Source organism: Macadamia integrifolia, chromosome 9 (assembly GCF_013358625.1).
Source record: "Macadamia integrifolia cultivar HAES 741 chromosome 9, SCU_Mint_v3, whole genome shotgun sequence".
Taxonomy (NCBI): Eukaryota; Viridiplantae; Streptophyta; class Magnoliopsida; order Proteales; family Proteaceae; genus Macadamia; species Macadamia integrifolia.
Genome location: NC_056565.1, coordinates 32,816,339 through 32,834,029, shown reverse-complemented (window position 1 = coordinate 32,834,029; position 17,691 = coordinate 32,816,339).

The following is a 17,691-nucleotide window of genomic DNA, read 5'->3' as shown; positions in this document are numbered from 1 at the left end:
TCGGTCTCTTGGTTCTTGTAGGAGGGAGCAAATGTAACTTTTCAAATTAATGGAAAGCGATAGACTACAGGTGAGCCTTATCTTCTTTTCCCATTCTCTTTTCAGGAGGACTCGAGGACTTGGTGCTTCCTTTGATCAAATCAATGTTGTAGGGTCACCAGAGGAAGATCCAATCTCAATCAGTGCAATTTCTGCTATCCCGGTGATGTAACTATCTTGATCACTTTCTTTGACTAGCATTTGTTGTTGTTCCACTTCATGAGTCACCCAGTCGAACTCATCTTGGAAAAATACTTCAAATCCTGGCTGCCACTTCGTGGTTTTTTCATCAAACCATGGCTCCACATTTTCATAGAAAAGGAAATCCTCTCCTTCTTTTGCAAAAAACCCATTGAGAGTAGGGTAGTAAGAGACAGAGATCTTCCTAGTCATCCTCAGTACTTTCTGTCCCATGGTGGTCAGAGGAGTGTACCCAAGACCATTCTTTCCTTTATTCACTACCAAACTAGGCTGCTTTGGAACTCCTTGAAGATATTTCCCTAGCCCCATGCTAGAAAAATATTGCATATTCTTCATCATTTGATTCACCGACAGACTCCAGATGGCCTTACAGTTAGTTGGGGTTTCCTCCTTTGGAACTTCTTTGGCAATGGCTGTGCAAGTTATGTCTAATTCAAAACCACTTTGTTGGATTTCCTGGTCTTCTTCTTCCCTATTTTCAATATTGGCCAAGGTATTAAGCACTTCAGGATCTCCGACTACTCTGATCACCTTTCCTTCATGAATGAATTTCATTTTTTGATGGAGACTAGAGGACACTGCCTTCGCATGATGCGACCAATGCCTTTCCAAGATCATGTTAAAAGCTGCTAGTATATCAATGACTTGGAAATCAACATCAAACTTCATTGGGCCAATCTTTACGGCAAGGGGTAAGGATGCCAAGGATCTTCCTCTTGGTATTGTCATATGCCCGTATGGTTTGGGTATTTGGCCTCATTTCTTCCAGGTTGATGCCAATACTCTTTGTCGATCTCAATGGTAGCACATCCAAAGCAGACCCATTATCAATAAGAACTTGGGGAACCACCTTGTCAAGACATTCTACCATGATGTGGAGAACTTGATTATGCTGGACCCCTTTAGGAAGCTCTGAATCTAAGAACATCAAGGATTGCACTGCATGTGTTTCCCTACTATATGTGCGAGATGTGCTAGATTTATCTTGATTGGCACTTGTACATTGGTGAGAGACTTCAAGATTGCTTCACGATGTGTGTGGGGGATGCCATCAACAATCCCCAAATTGAGATATCCGCTTAATGCTTCTTGAGTTGAGCCAAGATTGAGTTCTCTGGCTTTTTCTTCAAGCTGCTAGTTCCAGCCTCATTAGCCCTTGACTGTTCTACTGCTAGAGCCTTGCCCTTGTAGTCTTTTCCACTTCTAGTTTCCATCACGTTGACAAGTTTCTTCATAATAATCTTTGTTGTATAGCAATCTTCATCATCAGTATTTGTTATGGTGATTATCCCTACCATGGGGTTATCCTGTTCTTCTGATTCTCCTTCCCTGTTTGGGGTGGGAAGTCGAGGTCCTCCACAAATATCCACAAGCCTGGCTCATAACTTTTTGACTGCATTAGAAAGCTGTTGGAACGTAGTGTCTACTGTCTCTATAAATGTGTCATCTGGCCTTATTTCCTCCAAATCATTCAACTGCTCATGGTAGTAATGATCACCGATAGTTACTTCACCTAGCATGTTGTCAATTTCTTCCACTCTTTATTGCATCCTCAGTGTGTTGGAATACACTTCACATAGCTTTTCTTCCATTTCTAATGCGGAGTTATGTTCATCCATTTAGACTTGCATTGGCTTTCTAGATTCTTCATCATTTTCTGAATCTGATGTAGAATCATCTCCTCCCATGCAGAGGGAAGGATGAATTCCACTTGTCAAATCAACTATTAGATCGTCACCACCGATAGCATAGACTAAGAAACATGTTTGATGATCTAGTGAGTAATATTCCAATTCATCATCATTATCATTGTACCAAGGCCCTTCGTAGTTATCCCAATTTGGATACTCATCATCCTTTTAAGAATCAGAGTCATCTCCATCATTCTCATCCTCATTCTCGTCCTCACCATCGTCATCATCATCCTCTTCTTTACTGACTTCCCCCTCACTTAGCTCTTCATCAAATTCCTCTTAACCATCAAATTCTCCTGCATCCAAATGCTCGTAGTATTCAGAGCATATGGACCGAAAGAATTACATAGGGTTGGACTTGACATCATTGGCTCAAATTTGGATCAGACCTGATTCATCATCCTCTGTGTCACTCCCTATGTGGATTAGGGAGGCATGCTCTTTGAACTATTCCCCTATGGCCAATACGGTTACTACTCTAAGAAGATCATCTGTAATCTCTTCAATCATCTTTGGATTGTCCTTTGAAGATATAGTAGACTAAATTAGAGAAGTGGGATCACCCTCCTATTCTTCCCTTAATGCATTCATTGACCCTGTTAATGAAGTCATCTTTGGGGAGTCTGGTAGTGCAAGCATATCCTTCCAATTATACCCATCCGTCCATCCTTCTTTTGGGTTATATAGCAAACCTTGAGAATGTGATTGGCATGAGGGTGATAAGGGATATAAAGCAGGATGGTATGAAGATGATGTAATGTGAGAGGTAGGATATGAAGATTAGGGATGATAGGATGAGGAGATTCCTTCTCCTTAATGGTGGGGGGAAGGTTGACGATATGGCAAAGGCTGGTAATATGGCGAAGGCGGGAGATATGGTGGATGTTGGTAATATGGTATGATGGATTCTTCTATTAATGAGGAAGGATGAACAGCGAGAGTCCGATCTTCTGATTCCTTTCCTTTGGGGATCCTCATAACCCTGGCCCTTTAACTCATGAGTTTCCTGTAAACGTGGGCATTCATATGATTCTTCTGAGCTCTAGGTACAATGAGTTGAGTGGGGTCACTCTCTGTGGCTTCTTCATCTAGATTGTTCATATGATCGGTGAGTGGATTAGTGTTGACATTGGGAGGTTGCTTCACATTGACCTTAATGGTTCCATAGTCTACCAAGTCCAGAATTACATGCTATAAACCCAAACATCTTTCAGTGTTGTGCCCCTTCTGAATGTGGTAAGCACAATATTCTTGATCCCTATACCAAGCTGGAGGAGGGTTGCTAATCACTTTTGGAGCCACTGTCCCTAGCAATCCCGGTTTCTTTAACTTCTCATACACTACCGTCACAGGCATTCCCAAATCAAAAAATTACCTTCGTAGATGAAAGGCCATCTGAGAGGGTGCATCTGCTTGTATTATGAATGGCTGTGAACAAGTGGCTAGTGAGACTGACTACAAAACTGCACTCACCACATTAGTTTCCAGACCCTTTCCTCGTCTGACTCTGGTGTTCTTCCCTACATCTTGGGAGGATCTTTGATACTAATCTTCCCTTAGGATTCTATTTCCCACACATGTGCCAGTGGCTATTAAGGCATCAAAAGTCTGTAAATGTTGATAGTAGAGGGCATCATAATAGGGTTTTGACAAGTTCTCTATCAACATCTCCACTTGCTCTGCTTCTGAAGGCCAATCTGCCATCTTGGCAACCTTATCTCTAAATCTCATCAAGAAGGTGGGGAATCCTTCTCTAGGCTGCTATCTCAATGTCTCAAGCTCCCGATGTTTCACATCAACTTTAGTATCGTATGAGTATTGCTTGGTGAAGGCTTTCACCACTGTTGTCCAATTCTAAGTTTGGAATGACTCCAACAGTGTAAGCCACCTTAGTGCTGGATCTGAAAGGGTTAGCATGAAGGCTTGCCCCATCTAGTTGTCTACAAGTTACCATGACTTGGCGATACTAAGGGAGACTTTGAGATGAGCTTTGGGGACTCCTAACCCATCAAACATGTTGGTCTGCCACTTAAATTTCTCGAGAATCCTTACCCCAAAAAAGAAACTCATTTCATCTGAAAATACTGTTTTGCTTTCCAAACTCTTCCCTGCTCGAAACTTATTTTCCAACTTTTATTGCTCCCTGATTTTCCTTTCTCTATCCATTTCTAGAGGTTCCATTTGGACGTGTGCTGCAAATTCCTCTTCCTTATCTTCAAATACTACCCTAGGAGGAGGGACCCTGGAATAGGCCCCTCGTTGACTATTTGGATGGGTAGGTGAAGATCCACTTTGACTGGTTGGTCTGACTTGCTCTAGCTCTCCTGAGTCAACTCGGAAAGTATTCCCACAATAACCTGTAGCTCCATTCTGCTCCACATCTCCCGTAGCCGGTGCCAGATCATTCCTTGGATCAACTCTGGGAGGGTTCTGAAGTGCATGCAATATCTGAGCTATCCCTCTCTTGACTTTAGCCATTTCTATTTGCAAGGTCTCCATGGGGTGGACCCAGGCCTGTTGGGTGATTCAGAATCGTATGGATCCATACTAACTGGGCTATAATCACTTGGTAGTATACAATCTCAGAGTGATGATGGAGGAGACACTGGACTTAGGTGAGTCAACCGATTACCCTGATGTGTCCAAAGGGACCGTGGAGAATACTTGAGGTGTGGAATTGTGCCTAAACCAAAAGTGGCTTATTTTAGGATTCTTGAATTCCCAATCCCTTGTTTACACATTCACTAGATTAACAACCAATTATCCATCCAAAGTTAGACTGCTTAATGATAGAGGGTGGATAGGTTTTGATGCCCCTGGTCCACCCAATGTCATAAACGGGAGATTCATACAAAAGTCTTGTCAAGAATATTCTCATAAGACATTCCATGTAATAAAGTCATGCTTTCCTTGCTCTTTTTCCCACTAGGTGTCATTCCTCCTGATTTTCTCAGGACTTCTCGGAACTTTACGTGACTCTGACAGGATTGCCCCTAAGACACATATTTCTTAAGCAGGAGGGACACCTTCTATCCGAAACCCACTTAGGAAAGTAATTCTTTATGATGGGAATATAATATAGGAACATTCCTTTTCAAGACTGCAAACAAGTTCTATAGTTAGCTTGTGGCACTCCTAGCTTCTTAATCTATTTTCTACATAATGTTGAGAATGTAGTGGATGCAATAGGACCGACAAGGCTTCCTTGACAGGATCTATATACACAAGGTACATGATCCTTTTGATATACCCATAGGTACGAGATCAAGGTGATTTCCTTGCCCATTACTCGTGACTACACACGAAGTTAAGCAACTGGCCATAAGGTGGTGGAAGCGTAAGTGATTGCGTGTAAAATTATAATGCGGGAATACCATTATCTGATATCAGAATTCCATAAAGTGCACGGACCTCCCCGAGGGTGTTGGCACAATTATGAACATTCTCACCATTTAATAATACCCTACACCCTTGTATAAGAAGTAGGTATCATTTCCTCTCAGAGTACTCTCCATAACATACACTGACCTCCCCGAGGGTGCAGGCATGACAGGGAGCCCCTCGCTAAATGATTTCTCTTCGAGCATGATGCATGATGCGGTTAGCGAATACAATTATAAATATGGGATTAACCAAACACGTATTCAAACAAATGTGGTGGAAAATGTTCTTGCATTTAAAGGTAGCATCAAGTATCGGAAGCTTGACATTTATCCCCAATGGAGTCGCCATTGTGAGGGTAGCGGCCGAAGATGATGAGAGGACTCTCTTCCCTTTTGGGGGCTAAAAGGACTTGCATCCTGTCCTCTCTCCTCTCTTTCTCTTTCATGTGAGGGAGAGGGTGTGTCGTGTGTGCTTACCTTATGGTCCCTGCACCACCGTATCACCGCTTGGTGATACATGGAGGCCTATTTCGTAAGAGTGAAATTTGTCATTCAAGACGGGGGTTTGATGATGGTCCAATATGGGGATCAGGATCATACAAATGGGGGTTTGGAGTCACCACCTAAGGTTATGGGCCTAGGACCCTAGGGTGGGCCCAATTCCTCAGAAAAGGACTCAAAATTTTGTCTAGTCCAAAGATTTAGGATAAGTGTCAGGTTGTAGAATTAGGAAGGTATTAGGCACCCAATCTATCGATTCGACTGGTCTTCTTATAAATGCTTAAGAATGAACATTTTCCACAGTTATTACTATTCCACATGCATGGCTAAGTTATCACACAGATATATATTGACTAAATTTAAACTACTATATACATTAAAATAAGGTCTATATAAAGTCTACATGGTTAGTTGGTTGAGAAACTGTACTTGATATTAACCCCTATTTCAGGTCAAGAGGGGTGGCCCCTGATTAGTACAGGCTAGGACTGTCTTTCGTGTTCTCTTGGCTCAAGGGAAGATGGTCATAACCTCCAACTTCCTTTCTTGAGATACATTGATTGTTATGGTATTCGGATAGGGTTCCGGCTAGGAACGAATATTTCTGGATTTAGATTCAAACAGAGCTTTGGCTAGGGAAGGCTATTTTTGGGCATAGGATGAGGTGGCACTCTAGTAGAGCTTCCATTAAGGATAGGCTAGGGGAGGGCTAGGATGAGGTGGCACTCTGACAGAGCTTCCGTTGGCGATAGGCTAGGGGAGGACTAGGCTCAGGTGGCACTTCGGTAGAGCTTCCGCTGGGAATGGCTATTTCTAAAAAGATTCCAGGGGCACTTGGACGAAGCTTCCACTAGGAACTACTATTTTTTGGAAAGAAACGGATTGACCGAAAAATGGATTGAAGATCCCCAAAGCCCTAAATTACACTTTGAAGATCCGAACAAAACTTTGGATCTTGACAAAGATCTCTTCGTAGACCCGAAAAACCTCAAGGGGTGAGGGATTTCTATTTCTGGTAAGAACCAAGAACAGTCAAAGGGGGGAGGCTACGAACATACTATTTTTGGAAAAAATTTGATTGGGCTAAAAACTTGGATTGAAGATCTTCAAAGTCCTGAAGAACACTTCGAAGATCTGAATAAGATTTTGGATCTTGACGAAGATCGCTCCGAAGACTTGAAAAAAATCAAAAGGGTGAGGGGAGGAGGAGAGAGGGCTTCACTATTATGGAGTGAGGTGGGGTTGTTTGGTGTGTAAAATCCAAAGGAGGGGGTATTCATAGGACTTTAAGGCCAATGGGGAGGAGGGAGAATTTTTTACTAACGGACAAAAGAGGATTTTTGGACTAAAGTGGGTGAAGAGGGCTTTTATCCAATGGGTTAAAGGGGTTCTTGGACTAAAATGGGTGAAGAGGGCTTTTATTCAATGGGTAAAAGGGGTTTTTTGGGAGAGAGAATTCTTAGCCAAAATGTGAATTTTTGGTCTTAAATTGGTGAAGAGGAAATCTCTTCACCCATCGGGCCAGTGGAATACCCATCCCGGCTATTGATGGTGGCGCATAAGATTGGGCCGAAGTGCATCGGGCAAGGCTACTACGGGAGGGCAGGTAATGTGTACAAGGTGTGCGAACAATGGCATGGGTGTGCGGCACATAGCACGCGGGCAATGGCATTGGTGTGCGGCACAAAGCATGCAAGAAGTGGTATTGGTATACGGCACATGTCACACGGGGCAGCATGCGTGTGCAGCACATAGCGCATGGGGTAGCACACACATGGGCACAGGCAGCAGCAAGGGCATGGGCTGGGCTGCAGCCAGTGGGGGCGTTGGAAGCAGCCTGCGGGCACCCGGGTGTGAGAGTAGCGACCGGAGAATGATGAGATGTCTCTCTTCCCTAGGGGGGAAAAGGACTTGCATCCATTCTGTCCTCTCTCCTCTCCTTCTCTTTCATGAGGGAGGGGTGTGTCATATGTGCTTTTCTTCCGGGCCCCGCACTCTGTATCACCGCTTGGAGATACATGGAGGCCTATTTCGTAAGAGTGTAAAGTTCATCATTCTAGACGGGTTTGATGATGGTCCAATACCAAGATCGGGATCATACAAAAGGGTTTGGAGTCGGCACCTAGGATTGTGGGCCTAGAACCCGAGGGTCGGCCTAATTCTGGAGAAAAGGGATCAAAAGTTGGTCTGGTCCAGAGATTTAGGGTAAGTGTCAGGTTGTGGAATTGGGAAGGTGTTAGGCACCCAAGCTACCCGATTCGACCGATCTTCCTACTAGATGCTTAAGAACGAACATTTTTTACAATTATTTCTATTTCACATGCATGGCTAAGTTATCACATATATATACATTGACAGAATTTAAACGACTATGTACACTAAAACAAGGTCTATATAAAGTCTACATGATGACAATTCGGTTAAGAAACTACACCTGAACTTAACCCCTATTTCAGGTCAAGAGGGGTGGGCCCCTAATTAGTACTGGTCCAGATTGTCTTGTAGATTCTCCTAGCTCAGGGGAAGATGGTCTTGACCTCCAACTTCCTTTCTCGAGAAATTTTGATTGTGATGATATTCAGGTAGAGTTTTAGCTAGAAACGGTTACTTTCAGATTTGGATTCGGACAGAGCATCGGCTAGGAGAAGTAATTTTTGGATTTGGATTCAAACAAGACTTCGGCTAGGGAAGGCTATTTTCAGGCTTCGGATAAGGTGGCACTCCGATAGAGCTTCCGTTGGGGATAGGCTATGGGAGGGCTAGGCTGAGGTGGCACTTTAAAAGAGCTTCCATTGGGGATAGGCTAGAGGAGGGCTAGGCTAAGGTGGCACTCTGGTAGAGCTTCCGCAGGGAATGGCTATTTCTGTAAAGATTCCAAGGGCACTCGGACAGAGTTTCCACTAGGAACTGCTATTTTTGGAAAGAAATGGATTGACTTAAAAATGGATTGAAGATCCCCAAAGCCCCAAAGAACACTTTGAAGATCCGAGCAGAACTCTGGATCTTGACAAAGATCTCTTCGTAGACTTGAAGAACCTCAAGCGGGGAGGGATTTCTACTTTTGGTAAAGATCAAGAACACTTAAAGGGGGGAGGCCAAAAATATGCTATTTTTGGAAAAAAAAATGGATTGAACTACAAACTTGGATTGAAGATCTTCAAAGTCCCAAAGAACACTTCGAAGATCCGAACAAAATTTTGGATCTTGATGAAGATCGCTTCGAAGACCCGAAGAAACTCAAAGGGGGAGGGGAGGAGAGAGGGCAGAGCTTCTCTCTCCAAGGGTGATTGTGGGGTTGTGATGTTGGTGTGTAAAATCCAAAGGAGGGGGTATTTATAAGATTTCCGAGCCAATAGGGAGGAGGGAGAATTTTTAACCAATGGACAAAAGAGGGTTTTTGGACTAAAGTGGGTGAAGAGGGCTTTTATCCAATGGATAAAAGGGGTTCTTGGACTAAAATGGGTGAAGAGGGATTTTATCCAATGGGTAAAAGGGGTTTTTTGGCAGAGAGAATTCTTAGCCAAAAAATGGGTTTTTAGTCTCAAATGGGTGAAGAGGTTTTTGTTCTCAAGTGGGTGAAGAGCCAGTGGAATACCAATCTCGACCATTGACAACGGCGCACAAGATTGGGCCGAAGTACACCGAGCAAGGCTAGCATAAGAGGGCAGGTAATGTGTACAAGGTGTGCGGGCAATGGCATGGGTTTGTGACACATGGCATGTGGGCAGTGGCATTGGTGTGCAGCACATGGCACGCAGGAAGTGACATTGGTGTGCAGCTCATGGCACACGGTGCAGTATGCATGTGCAGCACATAGCGCGCGAGGTAGCACGCACATGGCCACAGGCAACAGCAAGGGTATGGGCTGGCTAGGTAGCAGGTAGGGCCAAGGCAGCAGCTATGCATGGGCTGGGAAACAACAAGAGCAGGCTGCAATAGGCAGGGGCACGGGTTATAGCTAGTGGGCACACTGGCAGCATCATGCGAGGGTGCGGGCTGGGTCGTGCAGGGGGCACATGTGGGTAGGGCTAGCTCAGTAGTAGGAAGGGCTAGCTAGGTTACAGGAATGGGTTGGTTGGGCGGCAGGCATGAGCTTTGTAGTAGCCAACATGCACAGCATTCGCGCGATCATAGATTTTTTTGGCGATGATCACAAAAGATCTGACTGTCTGATTTTGACGTGCCATATATCCTCATAATCGTATTTCTGAGCACTATCCATCTGTATGGTCATCTTGACAAGATTCCTTTGTATATGAAAGTCAACTCTTACTTCCCGCACGGGTTTTATAGGGTTTTTAGGTAGGGATGAATTTGGGGTATTTGGGTAGGTAAGGGATGAATTTTGGGGTATTTAGGTAGGTAGGGCATTTTTTAGGTTTCTAGCAGACTTTCCAGTGTGCGAGAAAATGCGATTTTTCAGGGACGATTGCGGGAGATCCAATGATCCGATCTTGACGTGTTATATATCATCAGAATCGTATTTTCAAGTACTATCCATCTATATGGTCATCTTGACCAGATTCCTTCATATATAAAAATTCAAAATTGGACCCTCTTCTTTCCCACATGGGTTTACATGGTTTTCAGGTAGTGGAATGTTTTCGGGTTTTTTTAGTCCATCATCTCTATTGATCGGAAGACAAAAGTTGCATCCAAGATCCACATTTCATCATATCTAGAGGGTGACAAAATTGGGTGTCTACAGAATGCCCCTCTTTGGCCGAGGCCTGTACCAACGGCCAAAGGGCAAAGAAAAGAACGACCACATTTTGTCACCAGGAGCATGGACTGCCGTCATCTTGCTCATATATAATGGAGTTGAAAAATTCAATAGATAATATCTCTCAACTACTTTAGAGTTTTAGGACCTACCTGGGCTATCAATTGTAGGGAAGGAATTCGCTGCTCTTCCAATCCTGCAAAAAATGTTAGTACTTTGATCTTTAACTTTTCTTTAGCTGGGCTTCACATGTGCCAGATCAGGGAATTTGGTCTCCAGGTTGGTTTTTTGGAATCAATCTGGACTATCTGAGACCGATGGTTACTAGGGAGGAATTCACTGCTCTTCCAATCTTGTAACAAGGAAAAACATTTGATTCTTGGATTTTCCTTAGCTGGGCTTCACATGTACTAGTTCAGGGAATTTGGTCTCCATGTGGATTCTTTCGAACTGGTTTGGACTATTTGGTCTTCCAGGCAGGTTCTTTCCAACCAGTCTAGGCTATCTGGTCTTCTAGGCAGGTTCTTTCGAACCGAGCTAGGTTATCTGGTCTTCCAGGTGGGTTCTTTCAAACCGGATTGGGCTATCTGGTCTTCCAGGTGGGTTCTTTCGAATTGGTCTAGGCTATTTGGTCTTCCAGGCGGGTTCTTTCAAATCAGTATGGGCTATCTGGTCTTCTAGGCGGGTTCTTTCAAATCGGTCTGGGCTATCTGGTCTTCCAAGCGGGTTCTTTCGAACTGGGCTAGGCTATTTGGTCTTCCAGGCGGGTTCTTTCAAATCAGTATGGGCTATCTGGTCTTCTAGGCGGGTTCTTTTAAATCGGTCTGGGCTATCTGGTCTTCCAAGCGGGTTCTTTCGAACTGGGCTAGGCTATCTGGTCTTCTAGGCGGGTTCATATAGGCTATCTGGTCTTCCAGGTGGATTCTTTCAAATCAGTCTGGGCTATCTGGTCTTCCAAGTGGGTTCTTTCGAACCGGGCTGGACTATCTAGTCTTCCAGGTGGATTCTTTCAAATCAGTCTGGGCTGTCTGGTCTTCTAGGCGGGTTCTTTCTAATCAGGTTAGGCTATCTGGTCTTCTAGATGGGTTCTTTCGAACAGGGCTGGGCTATCTGGTCTTCTAAGCAGGTTCTTTCAAATTGGTCTGGGCTATCTGGTCTTCCAGGCAGGTTCTTTCGAACCGGTCTGGGCTATCTGGTACTATCAATTATAGGAAAGAAATTTGTTGCTCTTTCAACCCTATAAAAGACATTAATAATTGACTCTTGATTTTTTACCTTTGATTCTTTGATTCTTCTTTGCATTTTTAATCTTTTGGACTTCTAAATTAATAACTTGAATTTTGACCTTTGAAATAGAATCTTGAATTTGGACTTTTGAATTAGAATCTTAATTTGCTCTTGATTTGGATTTGATTTGAATTTTTCTTTTCACATGAATTTTACTTTCCATTTGAATTTGATTTTCACCTTTCACACGAATGTGATGTAAATTTTACCTGCCACATGAAATTTGATTTGGGTTTTGTATTTTGTGGTAAAAATTTTTGAGATATACCTTGGAATTGGAATTTTTTTTTCTTTGGAATTTTGACCTTTGATTCTTGACTTGATTCTTTTTTTTATCTTTTTGTTTTTTTAGAGTTCAGGAGTTTGAATTTTAAGGCACGATTAATTCCACAACTCAAGTCTTCATTTGAATAACTTGAATGACGCTAAAATCCAAACATCATCTCCTTCTATTACCAAGTTAATTACATGGGAGGGAAACAACTTTCCTAATATAGACAAGATAGGTAAGTAACAAGGTGGGGAAACAACTCTTGGGGTGGGTGGAAGTTCACTAACTCCTCTGGGTCCATCATCTCGAAGCCCATAATGTCAACTAATGTACATAGGCAAATAAAAGGATGTGTGAGTCAATCCCATCAACCTGACGTAGTTGCAGCTAGGGGTCTTCATCAGAAAATCCTTTTGTGGCTTTTCTGGGCATTTCCATGCATTGTCCTTTGTAGTTCTTCTTTGTAGGTACTCTTTCCAATTATCAATGAGTTTGAATTCCAAGGCTTCCCTCCTTTCTTGGTAACCAAAAGCCCTGAGTTGACCTTTATTTGATGGCTTGTTCAGCTTTAGCTTATCAAGTAGCCAGGTTAGAAAATGGTGGGATTTCCTCGACAATGATCGAGTCCAAACCTGTGGCTATGGCTCATGTCATCAAATCCTTTGAATGTCTCTACAAGGACTGTGGGAATGATATCTCTTCCTTCCTTCAATTGCTTTATCACTTCTATCAAGAAATTTGGTGCACCACGTCCTGGAATTCAAAAAACATAGCGAGCTATCATGCACAGTAGATAAGCATCTTGTGACCTTTACTGATGGATTTCTCCCAGTGATAGTATTGAATGAAGCTCCTAGCCACCTTTAGAATGTCAATCTTTCCATATTTAACGAATTGCTTCATTTCCTCTTTTTCCCATCTGAAAAAAGTCTTAAATCTCTTCTGAATGATCTTTCTTCAAATATGGTTGAATCAACTTGCCCTTAGGTGGAGATAGCATACAAACTTGGAATTCCTTGAGAGTTAGATAGATCTCCACCAACCCAAACCAAAATGTATGAAGATCAGCATCCCAATGCTGAGGCAACTGTCGGAGCAGATGGTGATGTAGCTCAATACACCCAATTTGACTGAGCATTGACATATTCATAAATTCTAGCAGTCCTGGGGCCACTATGCTTATGCCCAAGGTCCATTTCCTTAATGTCTCATCCAAGGAGCTCATGACTTATCCTGCAGTTATCACAACAATTGAAGATGTGGTGATTTTTCAAGGCATTACTCATTAACTACTAACACAACCAAACCTTTACCACTGTTGCATCATGTTCACCTTTTTTTTTTCTGACCGATCAAGGATGGGGAATAAACTGACTTTGATAAACTGGTGCTAGGTAGCGACTTTTTGAAGGGATAGAATCTTAGGTAAGAATTTGACAAACCACAGGTGGATGCCAGATACCTAATGGCCTTGCATGACAAATAATGATTCTTGAGGGATAGAATTCTGGATAAGAATTGATGGACCAATAGGTGAATGATAGATACCTAATGGCCTTGCATGCCACATGACGATTCTTGGGGGACACAAACTATGATGATCTTTAAAGATATCTTGATTATTAATTTAGGAACCAATTTATTGTCTTAAGGTTGTTGAGATCGCACTTGCATATGTTAAGTTGCCTACGTATCCCTTAAGAGGAATCAGGTCGGACATAGTTCGGGCTATTTACCCTTTGTGGTCTATGAGTTTCACATCCTTGCCTGGTACAATCTCTTTGACAGTGAAGGGGCCACTCCAATTGGGCCTGAATTTCCCTCTTGGGTCATGAATTGGGGCTCTTTGTTCTCGAAGAACAAGTTCACCATCTTCTATGTGATGGGGCCTCACATTCTTGTTGAAGGCCCTTGTCATTCTTAGTTGATATTTCTTCAGATTATCCATGGCCTTCATACACCTTTCATCGAGAAATTTGAGCTCATCATGTCTACCTTCACCCATTCTCCTTTAGATAACTGACTGTCAAGAAGCACCCTTAGGGATGGTACAAGGATTTCCACAGGTAGAATGCCTCGACCACGTATACCAAAGAAAAAGGGGTTGCCCCTGTCGATGATTGTACAGAAGTCCAATATGCCCATAAAGCAAGTGGTAACTTGTCTGCCCAATCCTTGTGTGTTTCAGCCATTTCTTGTAGGATCACCTTATTGTTCTAGTTCGCTTCTTCTATTGCCCCATTGGTCTGTGGCCTATAAGTGATAGAGTGACGCCTTTTGATACCAAACTTTGTGTAGATTTTGTTGGTTTTGCCCAAGAAATGGGATCCATGATCTGATATCAACTCTTGAGGCACTCCATATCGGCAAATGATGTTTTCTTGGATGAATTTTGTTACCTTAGCAGATGTGAGTATTGCATAAGATTGAGCTTCTACCCACTTGGTGAAATAATCAATGGTTACCAAGATGAACTGTGACCATTGGATGCTTTGGGGTTGACCTTCCCAATGATATCGATGCCCCAAGTGAAGAAAGGCCAAGGAGAACTGAGCAAATGCAACTTTGTTGGCAGGATATGTATGATATTGGCAAATATCTGACATTTGTGGCATTTCTTGTCAAAGTCCACGCGATCTGCTTCGATTGTATTCCAATAGTATCCTAGCCTGAGGATCTTCTTGGCTAGCATCTTGGCATTCATATGGGGTCCACAGAGGCCTTGATGAATTTCTTCCATGATGGTTATAGCTTGTTCTTCATCCACACACAGCAACTGTATTCCATTATAGAACCATTTGTATAACAAGTCCTCTTGAAGAATAAATTGGGCAGCGTATCTCCTTAGAAATTTCTTCTCTCTTTCAGTGGCTTCAACCAGGTACTTCCTTTCTCTGATGAAATCCACTATGTTAGCAAACCAAGGCCAACCATCCATGGTGAGAGAGTTCACCGAATTTTGATAAATGGGTCTGCTTCTTTGTTCTATCAAGAATGGTCGGACCCTAGCCATAAGGTTGCATTCTACCATGGATGCCAAGGTTGCGAGGGCATCAACAAACCTATTGTTATCTCTCTGGAAGTATTCGAACGAGATCTTCTCAAAGTGTTCGATCACCTCTTCTAGATTTTTTTGTACAACTTCAGCTTTTCATCTCTGGTCTTCTACTTTCCTTGTGTTTAAAAAATGACAATGGATGAATCTCCATACACTTTAATCCTTTTCACTCCAATAGTTAGGGCCGTTTCTAGTCCCAACACACAAGATTTATATTCAGCAATATTATTGGTACAGGGGAAGTCAAGGCGGAATGATGAAGGCAAGTAAATGCCATCAAGAGTGACAAGCAATATTCTCGCACCACATCCTTTTTTATTAGCTACCCCATCAAAGAACAACTGTCATTCATTAGCTATGTCTTGTTCCTCTATTGTTGTGATTCCTTCATCAAGAAAGGCATCATCCAAGGCTCTTCCATCTTCTGTGGTGTGGGTAGCTAAATGATAAACTATAGCTTACCCCTTGAAGGATTTTTGAGTAACATAGGTGATGTCAAACTTTGATAGCAAGAGTAGAAATTGGGCCATCCTTCCTATCAGGGCTGGTTTCTAAAAGAGGTACTTGACTGGATCCATCCTTGAGATTAAATGCACTGGATAAGCTACCATGTAGTGTCACAGCCTTTTCGTTGCCCAAATCAGTGCAACACAAGTTTTCTCCAAAGATATGTACCGTGTGTCATACTCCAGGAACTATATGGCATGCTATGCCCCTTTTTCTACCTCTTTTTATGCTAGCAATGAGCTCATGGAATATTCTCCTACTGATAAGTGCAACAAGAGTGGTTCTCCTTCCACCGGAGGTGTCAATACTGGTGGATTCATGAGGTATCCCTTGATCTTATCAAAAGCTTATTGGCATTGGTTATTCCTTTCCATAGGCTAATCCTTCTTCAGTAGCTTGAAAATTGGTTCACAAATTGTAGTCAACTGAGCTATAAATCTACTAATATAATGGATGTGACCTAAAAATCCTCATATTTACTTCTCAGTCCGAGGTGTGGGCATCTCCTGAATTGCCTTGATCTTGATAGGGTCAACTTCAATGCCTCTTTCATTCACCAAGAAACCTAATAACTTTCTTGTTATTGACCTAAAGACACTTCTGAGGATTCAACTTTAGCTGATACTTCTTGATTCTTTCAAATAATCGCCTTAGCACGGGAATATACCCCTGCCGAGCTTTTGACTTTACTATTATGTCATCCACATAGACTTTCACATCTTTGTTCATCATGTCATGCAATATAGCCATAGCTCCTCTCTGATAAGTTGCCCCAGCGTTCTTCAGTCCAAAAGGCATCACCTTGTAATAATAGGTTCCCCATAGAGTGGTCAAGGCTGTCTTCTCATGATCTTTTGGGTGCATACTTATTTGGTTGTACCCCAAGAATCCATCCATAAATGATAACAAGATATGTCCCACTGTGTTGTCCACCAATACATCAATGTGGGGTAATGGGAAGTCATCTTTAAGGCTTACCTTGTTAAGATCCTAGAAGTCCAAACACATTCGTACCTTGCCATCTTTCTTCGGCACTAGTACAATATTGGCCAACCATTGGGATATTTTACCACTTGTAGATACCCTGCATTCCACTGCTTCACAACTTCTTCTCTGACCTTCTCACTCCATTCTGGTCTGCATTCTTTAGAGCTTCTACTTTACCAATTTTGCCCCAAAATAGGTCGACAAACAATGTTGCACAATGTCAGGATTGATACCAGGCATATCCTCGTAAGACCAACCAAAGACCTCAGCGAATTCCTTCAGAATACTAATTATCTATTCAGCTTCTTCGTAGTCAAGGGTAGCACCAATTTTTACTCTCGAAGGCATTGGTCAGTTCCTAGATTAATCACTCGAGTATCCTCATGGATAGGTTGGGCTTTCTTTGGTTTGCATTTTTTTATTAACTCTTGATATTTATTAAGATCATCATCAAAAAAAGGAGGCAAGTCATCGGAATCAGGAATTTCATTCATGAAAGGAGTAACAAACTTAACATACATAGACTCTGGACCCACCTCGAGAGGGGAGGCCGACACGAAATCATAACAACAGACTTAACTACTGACTTGATGACTGATTCGATAGTGGACTTGACACGACTCAATCCTTTTATTAGTGGTATGCAAGTTGGTTGACTCGATAGCATGAGTAAACTTGAAGTCTTCTCCAATGCTAGTCCAATTCAGGAGTGATTCGTTGGCTCGATGGATGAGGAGACATGGCAAAGGGCCTTCTTCTCCTTCTGAGAAAGTTACTGTTATTTCTTCAATGGTGCAATGGTTCTTCTAGATAGGTGCTTACTTCTTTACAAAAACCAGCTGATTAACCTCGTGCTCTCAGAAGCTGAACTTTCTGAGGGGTGAGGATTGGTGAAGGCTACTTAATCTTCTTTCTATAAAGTTTGACTTTTCAAGCCTACTGATTGAGGCCATCCTGGTGCCTCGGTCACATCTCTGACCACCATTACGCGTCTTTTTGTCATAATTGATTCGGGTATAGTGCATGCAGACCATCATTCA